Genomic DNA, 13,403 nt, shown 5'->3' with positions numbered 1-13,403 from the left:
AGGAGCAACATCAGGCTAACCGAAAAATGTGGTGTCAACCTGCTGAAGCTACAACACAAGACTACTTGCATGCCAAACAGCATAAGCAGCAAGTAATAGACAAAGCTAAGCAATCTCACAAAATCCAGGTATCCACCCTATCAAGTCCCCTCAGGATCTTATATGCTTCAATAAGATCACCTTTCATTTGTTTGAACAATGCAAACAGACCTAACCTGTTTAAATTTCCTTCATAAGGCAACTCCTTCATCCCAGGAATGTGTCCAGTAAACAAGCCTAGTGAATATTCTCTGAACTTCTAAACCACTTATGTAATTTTTTTTTAAATGAGACCAAAACTACTCAACACTACTCCAGGTGTGGTCTTACCAGGCCCAATACAGCTGTAGTAAAACGTCCCTACTTCTTTCTATCTTCCATTCCTCTTGTAACATTCCATTTACCTTCCTAATCACTTGCTGTACCTCCATACCAACTCCTCCTCTCTGTACCACCGAGTACTGCAATCTTTCTCCATTTAAATATATTACTGCTTTTCTATCCTTCCTGCCAAAGTGAACAAGTTCACATTTACCCACACTATACTCTAATTGGTCAAATTTTGCCCTTCCTCTTATTGTATCACTTTGCAGACTCTCCACTTCCTGTTGGCTACTTACTTTCTTACCAATCTTGGTGCATCAGCAAATTTAGTGACATTTGCTCCATTTATCCAAGTCATTGACATCGATTTTTAAACAGTTAAAGACTCAACACTGATCCCTGTGGCGCTCCACTAGATATAGCTTGCCAACCGAAAAAGACCCATTTATTCTTGCTAATGTTATCCCCTACACCACGTGCTCTTATCTTGTGTAGTAATGCATGATGTGGCACCTTGCCAAATATATTTTGGAAACCAAGTACACATCTGCCAGTTCCCCTTTATCCACCTTAAATGTTACTTTGTCAAAAAACTTATTGAAAGTAGATTCAGAGAAAAGGTTTTAGATAAAGGGTACCCTGGCTTAGGTGCCTGTACAGAGGCATATTTGTAGGAATAGATATTGTATAAACCTGAACATGTGTAATTTTATATCCCAAGGATCACTATATAACCAGAAAGACTCCAGTATGTTAACAGCCATGTCCAGAATACTAAAAACACAAAATTGCTGTTAGCGGAGTTGGTCACATTTCTGAACATAATTAGCTGGGTGAGTCACAAGCTGGTATAAACAACAGAAACAATTACAGACAGAAGGAACGTTCAGGGAGATAATAGTGGCTGATATGAGCAGATGATCTAGGGTCTTAAATGGAAAACAGACATGTGGAATTAAGGGAGGCATTCACAAAGTAATAACAAGGACCACAGAACAAGGAGTATTGTAGACCCTGTAGACCCAAGATGGAGACGGAGAAGATAATTTTAACAAGGTAACACGAGTAGTGTCCACGAAGTCATGGGCTGATCATGAACCAACCCATCTTACATAATGCCAAATTTCATTGGATATATAACTAATGTATGTAATCTATAATCAATATTATTGGACAAGGTCCAGCCGTAGGGTTGTGTAGATGTTTTGAAAAATGTACAAGAACGGATGCATTTTCTTTGTTCGGTGGAGAGAGGCATTGGCTTTAACAGAAGCCATCTCCCCGCCAGTGTAATAAATCGTTTGATGCGAGGACCAACCCTGAGCGTTGAGGGATTTCTAAAATTCTCTGATTACTTCAGAAAATCGTGAACACGTCAGTCCATCGCACAAACCTGCCTCCCATCCATTGACTCTAACTACACCTCCCGCTGCCTGGGAAAAGCAGCATAATCAAAGACCCCTCCCTCCCGGCTCACTCACTCTTCTTCCATCGGGCAGGCGATACGAAAGTCTGAGAACACGCACAAACAGATTCAAAAACAGCTCCTTCCCCGCTGTTACCAGATTCCTAAATGACCCTCTTATGGACTGATCTGATAAATACTACACTCCTTATGCTCCACCCAATGCCGGTGTCTATGTGTTGCCCTTTTTATGTATTTTCTTTTTCTTCTCTTTTCATGTACTAAATGATCTGTTTGAGCTGCTCGCAGAAAAACACTTTTCACTGTACCTCGGTACACATGACAATAAACAAATCCAATCCAATTTCTTCGAGATTCTCTCCCGCTAACAACTCATTAGTTGAAACACTATTTCCTATTCACAAAGCCATGTTGGTTCTGCCTGTTCAAATCATGATTATCAAGATATCCTGCTATAACCTCCTTAATAATGGATTCTAGCACATTCCTTATGACAGATCAGGCTAACTGGCCTATAGGTACCTGCTTTCTTCTATCATTTCTTGAATAGAGGTGTTACATTACATATTTCCCCATCTTTAGGAGCTTTTCCAGAATCCAAGGAATTTTAGAAGATTATACACAATGCACTGTTATATGTGCAACATGTTAAAATCCTACGGTGTAAGCCATCTACTCCTGGACACTTGGTAGCCTTTAGGTCTAATTGTTTTCTTCACACTATAGCCACCTGTGGTGGCCACGTCCCGATTACAAAATGGACATTTTGCAAAGAATGCAGGGAAAATGGACAATGCTGAGAAAGCAAGCAGGTGCAAGGTTTGTCTATTGATTGGAGCTGTAGCTCCCAGACAAGACCGATACTGCAAAGCCATTACCACACTAATGAGCCATCTCCAGGGACAAAAGAGTAACATTTAGGTAAACGATACTAAAGCAGACATCCCGGCGCCAGAAGAGACGAGAACAAAGCAGGCCAACGGCCACCTAGGACCCGCCCAGCAATCAGGGCACCCACCCCTTTATTGGAGGAAATCGATACCGATGATCAAGATACGGTCCAATTAATTGGGACCAAGTTCAAGGCCTGCCCAAAAGCATGCAAAGCCCCTTTTGAGTAGAAGAAGCGGCCCCCAAGAGAGAATCGCTCTCTTGGCCTTGGCTCTCAGCGAGGAGAGACCTGCCTAGCAGCTACACCAGAACAAGCAAGTCCAAAGTCAACGCACGCTACGAGACAGACGCTCCTAGCTACTATTCCGTAACAGCTCGACCCCAGCAGCCTCAGAACCGGACAACGGCCATTGTTCCTCTGACTGAGTGGGCGCCCGAAGCTAAGTATAGGCTTTAGTAGTAGTGATAGTTTAGTTGGTAGAGTTTTGTGCATGAGTACATTTGACTGTGTGTAAATAAATGAGCATTGATTTCGAACTTACTAACTGGTGTATCGAGTCTTTGATCAGTATTCGGTTTTGAACCTTGTGGCGGTATCGAAAGATACCTGGTGACTCTTGAGCAAACATAATTAGAATTAAGGAAGGCGACCATATTAACCGCCTTAAACAGAGCCAATTAAAGAGAGAACACAATGAGCAACAACACCCGTTTCCTGGTGGTGATGATTTTATTAAATTCATCCCTCTCCAATAGCTGTACACGTTCAAAAGTCTTTGGGAAATTTTCTAAGTCTTGAGCGTGAGGATAGACAACATACCCGTTCAACAACCTCCGCCATTTCTGTTTTCCATCATCAATTCCCCAGACTCTCTCTAGGGGTCAACACTAGCTTTAGTTACTCTTATTCTATTCAAATACTTGTAGAACCCTTTACTACCTGTTTTTATATTACCAGCTAGCTTTCTGCGTCTACTATCTTTTTATTCAGAGTATAGAGCAAATCCCCAGTTCCAGATGCGTTATATCCCAGGCTGCTGTGGGAGGCAAGGGAAGAAATTACAGGGGCTCTGACTCAAATTTTTAATTCCTTCCTGGCTACAGGGAAGGTACCAGAGAACTGCTAATGTGGTTCCACTTTTCGGAACCATTTCAGCGCATACAGCTCGCAGCAGGCCCAAAACTGGGACAACTGGTTCACAAAGTACAGAACTGCTCAAGGATTACACAAAAAATATCAAAGGGATCAGGTCAGTGTACTACTGTATGCAGTAGAGTCAATCATTGATGGAGCAGGTACAGGACATTCTGGAGGGGAGACGGTGAACAGCCAGTGGTCGTGGTACACATTGGTACAAACAACATAGATTAAAAACAGGGATGAGGTCCTAAAAGCAGAATACAGGGAGCTAGGAAGGAGGTTAAGAAATCAGACCTCGAAGATAGTGATCTCAGGATTACTACTGGTGCCACATGCTATTCAGAGTAGAAATGACAGGATCTATCGGATAAATACGTGGCTGAAGAGTTGGTGTCGGGGGAGGGTTTCAGATTCCTGGGGCATTGGAACCAGTTCTGGAGAGGTGGGACCTGTACAAATTGGAAGGGTTACACTTGGGCAGGACTGGGACTGATGTCCTTGGGGGAGTGTTTACTAGAGCGGTTGGGGAGGGTTTAAACTCATATGCCGGGGGATGGGAACCTATGTAAGGAGTAAGAGAAGGAGGGAGCAAGGACAGAAACAAACGTTAGAAAGAAAAGTGATAGGAAGAGAAACCAAGGACAAAATTCAAACGGCTGTAGTGAAAAGTATTGGGAGCAAGACAAATAATGTCAAAAAGACAAGTTTAGGCGGCACGGTGGCGCAGTGGTTAGCATTGCTGCCTCATGGCACCGGGGTCCCAGGTTCGATCCCGGTTCTGGGTCGCTGTCAGTGTGGAGTTTGCACATTCTCCCAGTGTTTGCGTGGGTTTCACCCCCACAACCCAAAGATATGCAGGGTAGGCGGATTGGCCACGCTAAACTGCCTCTTAATTGCAAAAAAATTAATTACGCACGCTAAATGTTTTTTAAAAGACAAGTTTAAAGACTTTGTGCCTTAATGCGCGGAGCATTTCCAATAAAGTGGATGAACCAATTGCACAGATAGATTTAAACGGGTACAATATAAGTGGGATTACGGAGACATGGCTGCAGGGTGACCAGGGATGACAACTGACTGTCCCAGGGTATTCAGTATTTAGGAAGGACAGGCAAAAAGGAAACGGTGGTGGAGTGGCATTGCTGATTAAAGAAGAAATTAATTACAATAGTGAGAAAGGATATTAATTAGCTCTGACAATGAGGAGTCTGTATGGATAGAGTTGAGAAATACTAAGGGCCAAAAATCACTAGTGGGCGACATATATAGACCCCCAGACTGCAGTGGGGATGTTGGGAATGGTATTAAACACAAAATTAGAGATGCATATGATAAGTAAATATCTGCGATCATGGATGATTTTAATCTACACATAGATTGAGCAAATCAAATTAGCCACAGTAACATGGAGGAGGAATTCCTGGAGTGCATACGGGATGGTTTTCTTGACCAATATGTTGAGGAACCAACTGGGGAGCAGGCCATCTTAGAGTGGGTACTGTGTAATGAGAAGGGAATCATTACCAATCTAGCTGGGGAAGATCGACCATATGTGATAGAATTTGTTATCAAGATTGGAGAGTGAAGTAGCGATTCGGAGACTAGGGTGCTGAACCTTAATAAAGGAAACTATGAAGATACGAGGTGAGATAGATTGGGGAAGTGTTACTTCAAGGGATGACAGTGGGTAGGCAATGGCAAACATTCAAGGAATGCATGGAGGAACTGCAACAACTATTTATACCTGGGGCAAGAGGGCCAATCCATGGCTTACAAAGGAAATTGGAGATAGTATCTGAAGAAGCATACAGATTGGCCGAGAAAAATAATAGGGCTAAGGATTGGGAGCAGTATAGAATTCAGCAAAAAAAAGACCAAGGGATTGATTAAGAAGGGGAAAATACAGTACAAAGTAAGTTTGCAGGGAAAACTACCACTAAGAGTTTCTATAAGTACGTGAAGAGAAAGAGATTGGTGAAGACGAATGTAGGTCCCCTACAGACAGAAATGGGGGAATGTACAGAACATAGATCAGTACAGCACAGTACAGGCCCTACGGCCCACGATGTTGTGCCGACCATTTATCCTAATCCAAGATCAACCTAACCTACACCCATCAATTTACTGCTGTCCATGTGCCCATATAATAGGGGACAAAGAAATGCTGAGCAACTGAATACTTACTTTGGTTCTGTCTTCACAAAAGAGGACACAAATCAGATACCAGAAATGTTGGAGAATGCAAGATTTAGTGAGGGAAGAATTGAGGGAGATCAATATTAGTAGAGAAATGGTGCTGGGGAAATTGATGGAATTGAAGGCTGATAAATCCCCAGGACCTGATAATCTACATCCCAGAGTACTTAAGGAAGTGACTCAAGAAATAGTGGATGCATTGGTGGTCAACATCCGGGATTCTATAGACTCTGGAGCAGTCCCTGCAGATTGGAGGGTAGCTAATGTCACTCCAATATTCAAAAAGATAGGGAGAGAGAAAACAAGGAATTATAGATCAGGAAGTCTAACTTCAGCAGTGGGGAAAATTTTCAAATCCATTATCAAGGACTTTATAACGGAAAATTTAGAAAGCAGTGGCAGGATCAGTCACAGTCAGCATGGATGAAGGGGAAATCATGCTTGACAAATTTTTGCAATTCTTTAAAGATGTAACTATAGAGTTGACAAGGAGGAGCCAGTCGATGTGGTATATTTGGACATTCAGAAAGCGTTTGACAAAGTCCCGCATAAGATATTATCATGTAAAATTAAAGCACATGGGATTGGGAGATATGTATTGAGATGGATAGAAAACTGGTTGGCAGAAAGGAAACAAAGAGTAGGAATTAACGGGTCCTTTTCAAATTGGCAGTCAGTAACTAGTGGGTTGCCGCACCTATTCACAATATATATTAATGATTTGGACGAGGGAACAAAATGCAACATCTCAAAGTTTACAGATGATACCAAGTTGAATGGGAGGGTGAACGTTTTGACGAGGATGCAGAGATCCTTCGGCATGATCTGGACAGGTTGGGTGAGTGGGCAAATCAATGGCAGATGCAATATAATTTGGATAAATGTGAGGTTATTTACTTTGGAAGCAAAAACAAGGTAGATTACAACCTGAATGGCCGTAAATTGGGAGAGGGGAGTGTCCAGCTGGACCTGGGTATCCTTATGCACCAGTCGCTGAAGGTAAGCATGCAGGTGCAGCAGGTGGTAAATAGGCTAATGGTATGTTGGCTTTCATTGTGAGAGGTTTCGAGTACAGGAGCAGGGATGCGGTTAGAATTTTATAAGTCTCTATAATTGTAACAGGACTGGATAGGGTGGATGCAGGGAGGATGTCCCCAATGGTGAGTGTGTCCAGAACCAAAAGTCACAGTCTGAGGATTCGGGGTAAGATATTTAGGACAGTGATAAGACATTTCTTCACCAAAAGAATGGAGAGACTGTGGAATTCATTACCACAGGAAGCAGTTGCGGCTAAGACATTAAATACATTCAGGAGGCGGCTAGCTATGACACTTGAGGCGAATGGGATCAAAGGTTATGGGGATAAAGCAGGTTTAGGTTATTGAGTTGGATGATCAGCCACGATCGTGACAAATGGCAGAACAGGCTCGAAGGACTGAATGGCCTCCATCCTGCTCCTATCTTCTGTGTTTCTATGCAGGAAGGCAGGGGGTTAATGAGACTTCAACTTGTGAAGAAAGCCTGCAAGATTTCGACTCTTATTTCTGTGTCAGTCAGAATTTAATAAAAGACGGCAAAAGTCAGACAAAAGCACGCATTTGTTCACCAATATTTGCCATTGCCTTACAGGGGACTACAATTATACAATTATGTAATCTTAAAAGGATAAGTGGATGAGCTAATTCGGGGCAGAATCAGTCGAGGTCCATAGACAAAGTGTTATCAGATCTATTACAGACAAGTGAGGATTTAAGAAATAGGAAGGGTGCAGTAACATTGTTGGGATTTTACTACAGGCCTCCCAAAAGTGAGCATGAAGTAGAGGTACAAATATGCAGACAGATTATAGAAAAATGTAGGAGCAATAGGGTGGTTGTGATGGGAGATTTTAACTTCTCCAACATTGAATGGGATTCGTGTAGTGTTGGAGGCGTAGATGGAGCAGAGTTTGTAAGGAGCATCCAGGAGAGTTTTTTAGAGCAGTATGTAAATAGTCCAACTCGGGAAGGGGCCATACTGGACCTGGTATTGGGGAATGATCCCGGCCAGGTGGTTGATGTTTCAGTCGGTGATTACTTTGGGAATAGCGATCACAATTCCGTAAGTTTTAGAATACTCATGGACAAGGACAAGAGTGGTCCGAAAGGAAGAGTGCTAAATTGGGGAAAGGCAGAGTATAACAAAATTCGGCAGGAGCTAGGGAATGTGGATTGGGAGCAGCTGTTTAACGGTAAATCCACATTTGAAATGTGGGAGTCTTTTAAGGAAAGGTTGATTAGAGTGCAGGACAGACATGTTCCTGTGAAAATGAGAGATAGAAATGGCAAGATTAGGGAACCATGGATGACGGGTGAAATTGTGAGACTAGCTAAGATGAAAAAGGAAGCATATATAAGATCGAGGCGACTCAAAACTGATGAAGCTTTGGGGGAATATCGGGAAAGTAGGACGAATCTCAAACGCGCAATAAAAAGGGCTAAAAGGGGTCATGAAATATCTTTGGCTAACAGGGTTAAGGAAAATCCCAAAGCCTTTTATTCGTATGTAAGGAGCAAGAGGGTAACTAGGGAAAGGATTGGCCCACTCAAAGGCAAGAGAGGGAATTTATGCGTGGACTCAGAGGAAATGGGTGAGATTCTTAATGAGTACTTTGCATCGGTATTCACAAAGGAGAGGGACAAGACGGATGTTGAGGCTAGGGATGGATGTTTAAATACTCTAGGTCAAGTTGTCATACGGAAAGGGGAAGTTTTGGGTATTCTAAAAGACATTAAGGTGGACAAGTCCCCAGGACCGGATGGGATCTATCCCAGGTTACTGAGGGAAGCGAGGGTCAAAATAGCTGGGGCCTTAACAGATATCTTTGCAGCATCCTTGGGCACGGGTGAGGTCCCGGAGGACTGGAGAATTGCTAATGTTGTCCCTTTGTTTAAGAAGGGTAGCAGGGAAAATCCAGGGAATTATAGACCTGTGAGCTTGACGTCAGTGGTAGGCAAACTGTTGGAGAAGATACTGAGGGATAGGATCTATTCACATCTGGAAGAAAATAGACTTATCAGTGATAGGCAGCATGGTTTTGTGCAAGGAAGGTCATGTCTTACAAACCTAATAGAATTCTTTGAGGAAGTGACAAAGTTAATTGATGAGGGAAGGGCTGTAGATGTCATATACATGGACTTTAGTAAGGCGTTTGATAAGGTTTCCCATGGCAGGTTGATGGCAAAAGTGAAGTCGTATGGGGTTCAGGGTGTACTAGCTAGATGGATAAAGAACTGGCTGGGCAACAGGAGACAGAGAGTAGTGGTGGAAGGGAGTGTCTCAAAATGGAGAAGGGTGACTAGTGGTGTTCCACAGGCATCCGTGCTCGGACCACTGTTGTTTGTGATCTATATAAAATGACCTGGAGGAAGGTGTAGGTGGTCTGATGAGCAAGTTTGCAGATGATACTAAGATTGGTGGAGTTGCAGATAGTGAGGAGGACTGTCACAGAATACAACAAAATATAGATAGATTGGAGAGTTGGGCAGAGAAATGGCAGATGGTGTTCAATCCAGGCAAATGTGAGGTGATGCATTTTGGAAGATCAAATTCAAGAGCGGACTATATGGTAAATGGAAGGGTCCTGGGGAAAATTGATGTACAGAGAGATCTGGGAGTTCAGGTCCATTGTACCCTGAAGGTGGCAACGCAGGTTGATAGAGTGGTCAAGAAGGCATACAGCATGTTTGCCTTCATCGGACGGGGTATTGAGTACAAGAGTAGGCAGGTCATGTTACAGTTGTATAGAACTTTGGTTAGGCCACATTTGGAATACTGCGTGCAGTTCTGGTCACCACATTACCAGAAGGATGAGGATGATTTGGAGAGGGTGCAGAGAAGGTTCACCAGGACGTTGCCTGGTATGGAGGGTGCTAGCTATGAAGAAAGGTTGAGTAGATTAGGATTGTTTTCATTGGAAAGACGGAGGTTGAGGGGGGACCTGATTGAGGTATACAAAATTATGAGAGGTATGGACAGGGTGGATAGCAACAAGTTTTTTCAAGAGTGGGGGCGTCAGTTACAAGGGGTCACGATTTCAAGGTGAGAGGGGGAAAGTTTAAGGGAGATGTGCGTGGAAAGTTTTTTACGCAGAGGGTGGTGGGTGCCTGGAACGCTTTACCAGCGGAGGTGGTAGAGGCGGGCACGATAGCATAATTTAAGAGGCATCTAGACAGGTATATGAACGGGCGGCAACAGAGGGAAGTAGACCTTGGAAAATAGGAAACAGGTTTAGATAAAGGATCTGGATCGACGCAGGCTGGGAGGGCCGAAGGGCCTGTTCCTGTGCTGTAATTTTCTTTGTTCTTTGCACAAGTGAAAGCACTGTAGGTGGGAAATCAACGGAACTCAGGAAATAGAATCAGGCGTTTGTTCACAGGGAAGGAGAGGTCGCATGGAGGAGAGTGAGTGAGACCAGTTTGTAAGCCATAAAAGAGAAAGACAGCATAGGGCAGCACGGTGGCCTAGTGGTTAGCACAGCTGTCTCACGGCGCTGAGGTCCCAGGTTCGATCCCGGCTCTGGGTCACTGTCCGTGTGGAGTTTGCACATTCTCCCCGTGTCTGCGTGGGTTTCGCCCCCACAACCCAAAAATGTGCAGAGTAGGTGGATTGGCCACACTAAATTGCTCCTTAATTGGAAAAAATAATTGGGTAATCTAAATTTATTTTTTTTAAAAGACAGCATGTCAAAGCCTATACTCACCAAAACAGGGAAAAGTGTGCCAACCACCATTTTGAAATGCGTTTGGTATGGTGAGAACAAACCAGACAAGCAAGAATGTCTAGAAGGAGAGGCAGTGTGTCATAACTGTGGAAAAATAAGTTATTTCAAAACTGTTCGTTGCTTGAAAACGCTGATAAAGAGGGAGAAAATTTTAAAACAAAGCCACATGCGGGAAGCAGAAGAAATGCGACTTCCGGTGGCAGACACATAATGAGCAGTCACACAAAAGTTGGCTCTCGTCTATCGACATCGACTAAGGCCTTTTAACCCCTACAAATGGGCTCCAAAAGTACAGAAAATCCCCCAAACTAACCCAGCCGAAAAGTCAGTAGAGACGAGGGGAGGGAGACCTCAGCCTCGGAACAAGGAAACACACAAGGAGGCGCAGAACAGTGATAGTAGACCCCGCAGAGATCCCAGCACAGGCCTAGGCACTGATGGATCAAATGATGTGCTTCATCACCATCGAGTTCCTAAAACAGAAGGAGGAGATGAAAAAAACCTCCTGGGAACCATCAAGGCAGCAGTTGAGGCCGAAATTGCCCCCATGAATGAGGCAATGGACAAAATGAAGCGGAGGCTCGAGGCCAGGAGACGGTGACAAGGGACCTCAAAAGAGCTGCCACAGACCAAGGAGACTGGATTGCAGCACTCAAGGCCGAGGCGGCAAGACGGATCTAAACCCAGAGGGCTGAAAGACAAGGTTGACGACCAAGAAAACCGATCATGTATGCAAAACTTAAGAATCGTGGGACTGCCGAAGGGAATCGAGGAGAGGAACCCCACAGATGCTCAGGAAGTTGGTTGGCGAGGAGGTCTTCGCCAAGCCTCTGGAGTTGATTCGGCAGCAGCCCAGGGCTGGGGAGTCACTGTGCGCGATCATGAAGCTCTACAGGTACCAGGATAAAGAGCGATCCTGAGGTGGGCAAAGAGCGCAAGAGGGAAGGACATCCCATCCGCTTGTACCAGGACATTGGTGCAGACCTAGCTAAGCACCAGGCCGATTTCATCGGGTCAAATACACGCTCTACAAAAGTGGGGTGCAGTTTGGCATGCTCTATCCTGCCATACTATGGGTCACGTATCAGGGCAAAGATATACTTTGACATCCTGGAGGAGGCACTGTAGCACAGTGGTTAACACTGCTGCTTCACAGCGTCAGGGTCCCAAGTTCAATTCCCGGCTGGGTTACTGTCTCTGCGGAGTCTGCACGTTCTCCCCATGTCTGCGTGGGTTTCCTCCATATGCTCTGGTTTCCTCCCACAAGTCCCGAAAGATGTGCTCTTAGGTAATTTGGACATTCTGAATTCTCCGTCAGTGTACCCGAGCAGGTGCCAGAATGTGGCGACTAGGGGCTTTTCACAGTAACTTCACTGCAATGTTAATGCAAGTCTACTTGTGACAATAAAGATTATTATAAAGTTTGTTCAGAAAAATGTACTGAGCAAGCAACAGTAGAGGACAATGGCCAGAATGCAGGCTGTAAGAATCTGAGAAGGACAGGGGGAATATATGCAGGGGTGTGGAGGGGAGAGGAAAGGGGAGAAAGGTAGATGCGGTTAATTGCGGTAGCTGAAGATTAGGGTTGCCGCTACACTAGTGAACAAGCTGGTGTATGAAGGTACAGAAGGAGATGGCCGCGACGCACCTCCCAGGAGGGAGGGAGCGCCTGGCAGGAGGAGGAAAAACAGAATCCCCAGGGGAATGAAGGGCAAGAAGCGGGTTGGGAGGGTGCTAATTTGGATTTGTCAGATATACCAACATGCAGTGAAAAGTATTATTGTGTGGAGAGCAGTTCAGTCCATAAGAGGGTCATTCAGGAGTCTGGTAACAGCGGGGAAGCAGTTTTTGAATCTGTTAGTGACTGTTATCATACTTTTGTGTCTCCTGCCCGATGGAAGAGGTTGGAAGAGCAGATAATCGGGTGGGAGAGGTCTTTGATTATGCTGCCCGCTTTCCTAAGGCAGGGAAGGTGTAGACAGAGTCAACGGATAGGAGGTGGGATTGCGTGATGGACTCGGCTGTGTTCACGACTCTCTCTAGTTTCTTAAGGTCTTGGGCCGAGCAGTTGCCATACCAGGCTGTGATGTAGCCAGATAGTATGCTTTCTATGGTGCATCTGTAAAAGTTGGTAAGAGTCAATGTGGATATGCCGCATTTCCTTAGTTTCCTGAGAAAGTATAGGCACTTGTGCTGTTTTGGTCGTAGCGTCGACCTCGGAATTTGAAGCGGTCAACTATCGCCACCTCGGCACTATTGATGCAGACAGGGGTGTGTATGATACTTCACTTCCTGAAGTCAATGACCAGTTTCTTAGTTTTGCTGACGTTGAGGGACAGATTGTTGTCATTACACCACGCCACTAGGTTCTCTATATCCCTCCTGTATTTTGACTCATCGTTGTTCGAGATCCAACCCACCACGGTCATGTCATCAGCAAACTTGTAGATAGAGCTGTTAAGAGTTGATAAAAGCTGCTAAGATAGCGCTGGAGGCTGCCGACTCTCTGCAAGCTCTCTCCCACAGATCTTCTTCCTACATCTCTTATAAAGTTCTAATCACGGTAGCACAGTGGTTACCACAGTTGCTTCACTGCTCTAGGGTCCCAGGTTTGATTGTCGGCT

General features: G+C 44.5%; 1 protein-coding gene across 8 annotated transcripts in view; it reads right to left on the bottom strand.

Annotated features, from left to right (window-relative positions):
* klc1a (kinesin light chain 1a) overlaps positions 1–13,403 on the bottom strand; it is a 149,142-nt gene that overhangs the window by 83,709 nt on the left and 52,030 nt on the right. The window lies entirely within an intron of this gene.

This window comes from Scyliorhinus canicula, chromosome 2 (genome assembly GCF_902713615.1).
Source record: "Scyliorhinus canicula chromosome 2, sScyCan1.1, whole genome shotgun sequence".
NCBI classification, from domain to species: Eukaryota; Metazoa; Chordata; class Chondrichthyes; order Carcharhiniformes; family Scyliorhinidae; genus Scyliorhinus; species Scyliorhinus canicula.
The sequence above is the reverse complement of the archived record's forward strand: the minus strand, read 5'-3'. Positions and strand labels throughout refer to the sequence as shown.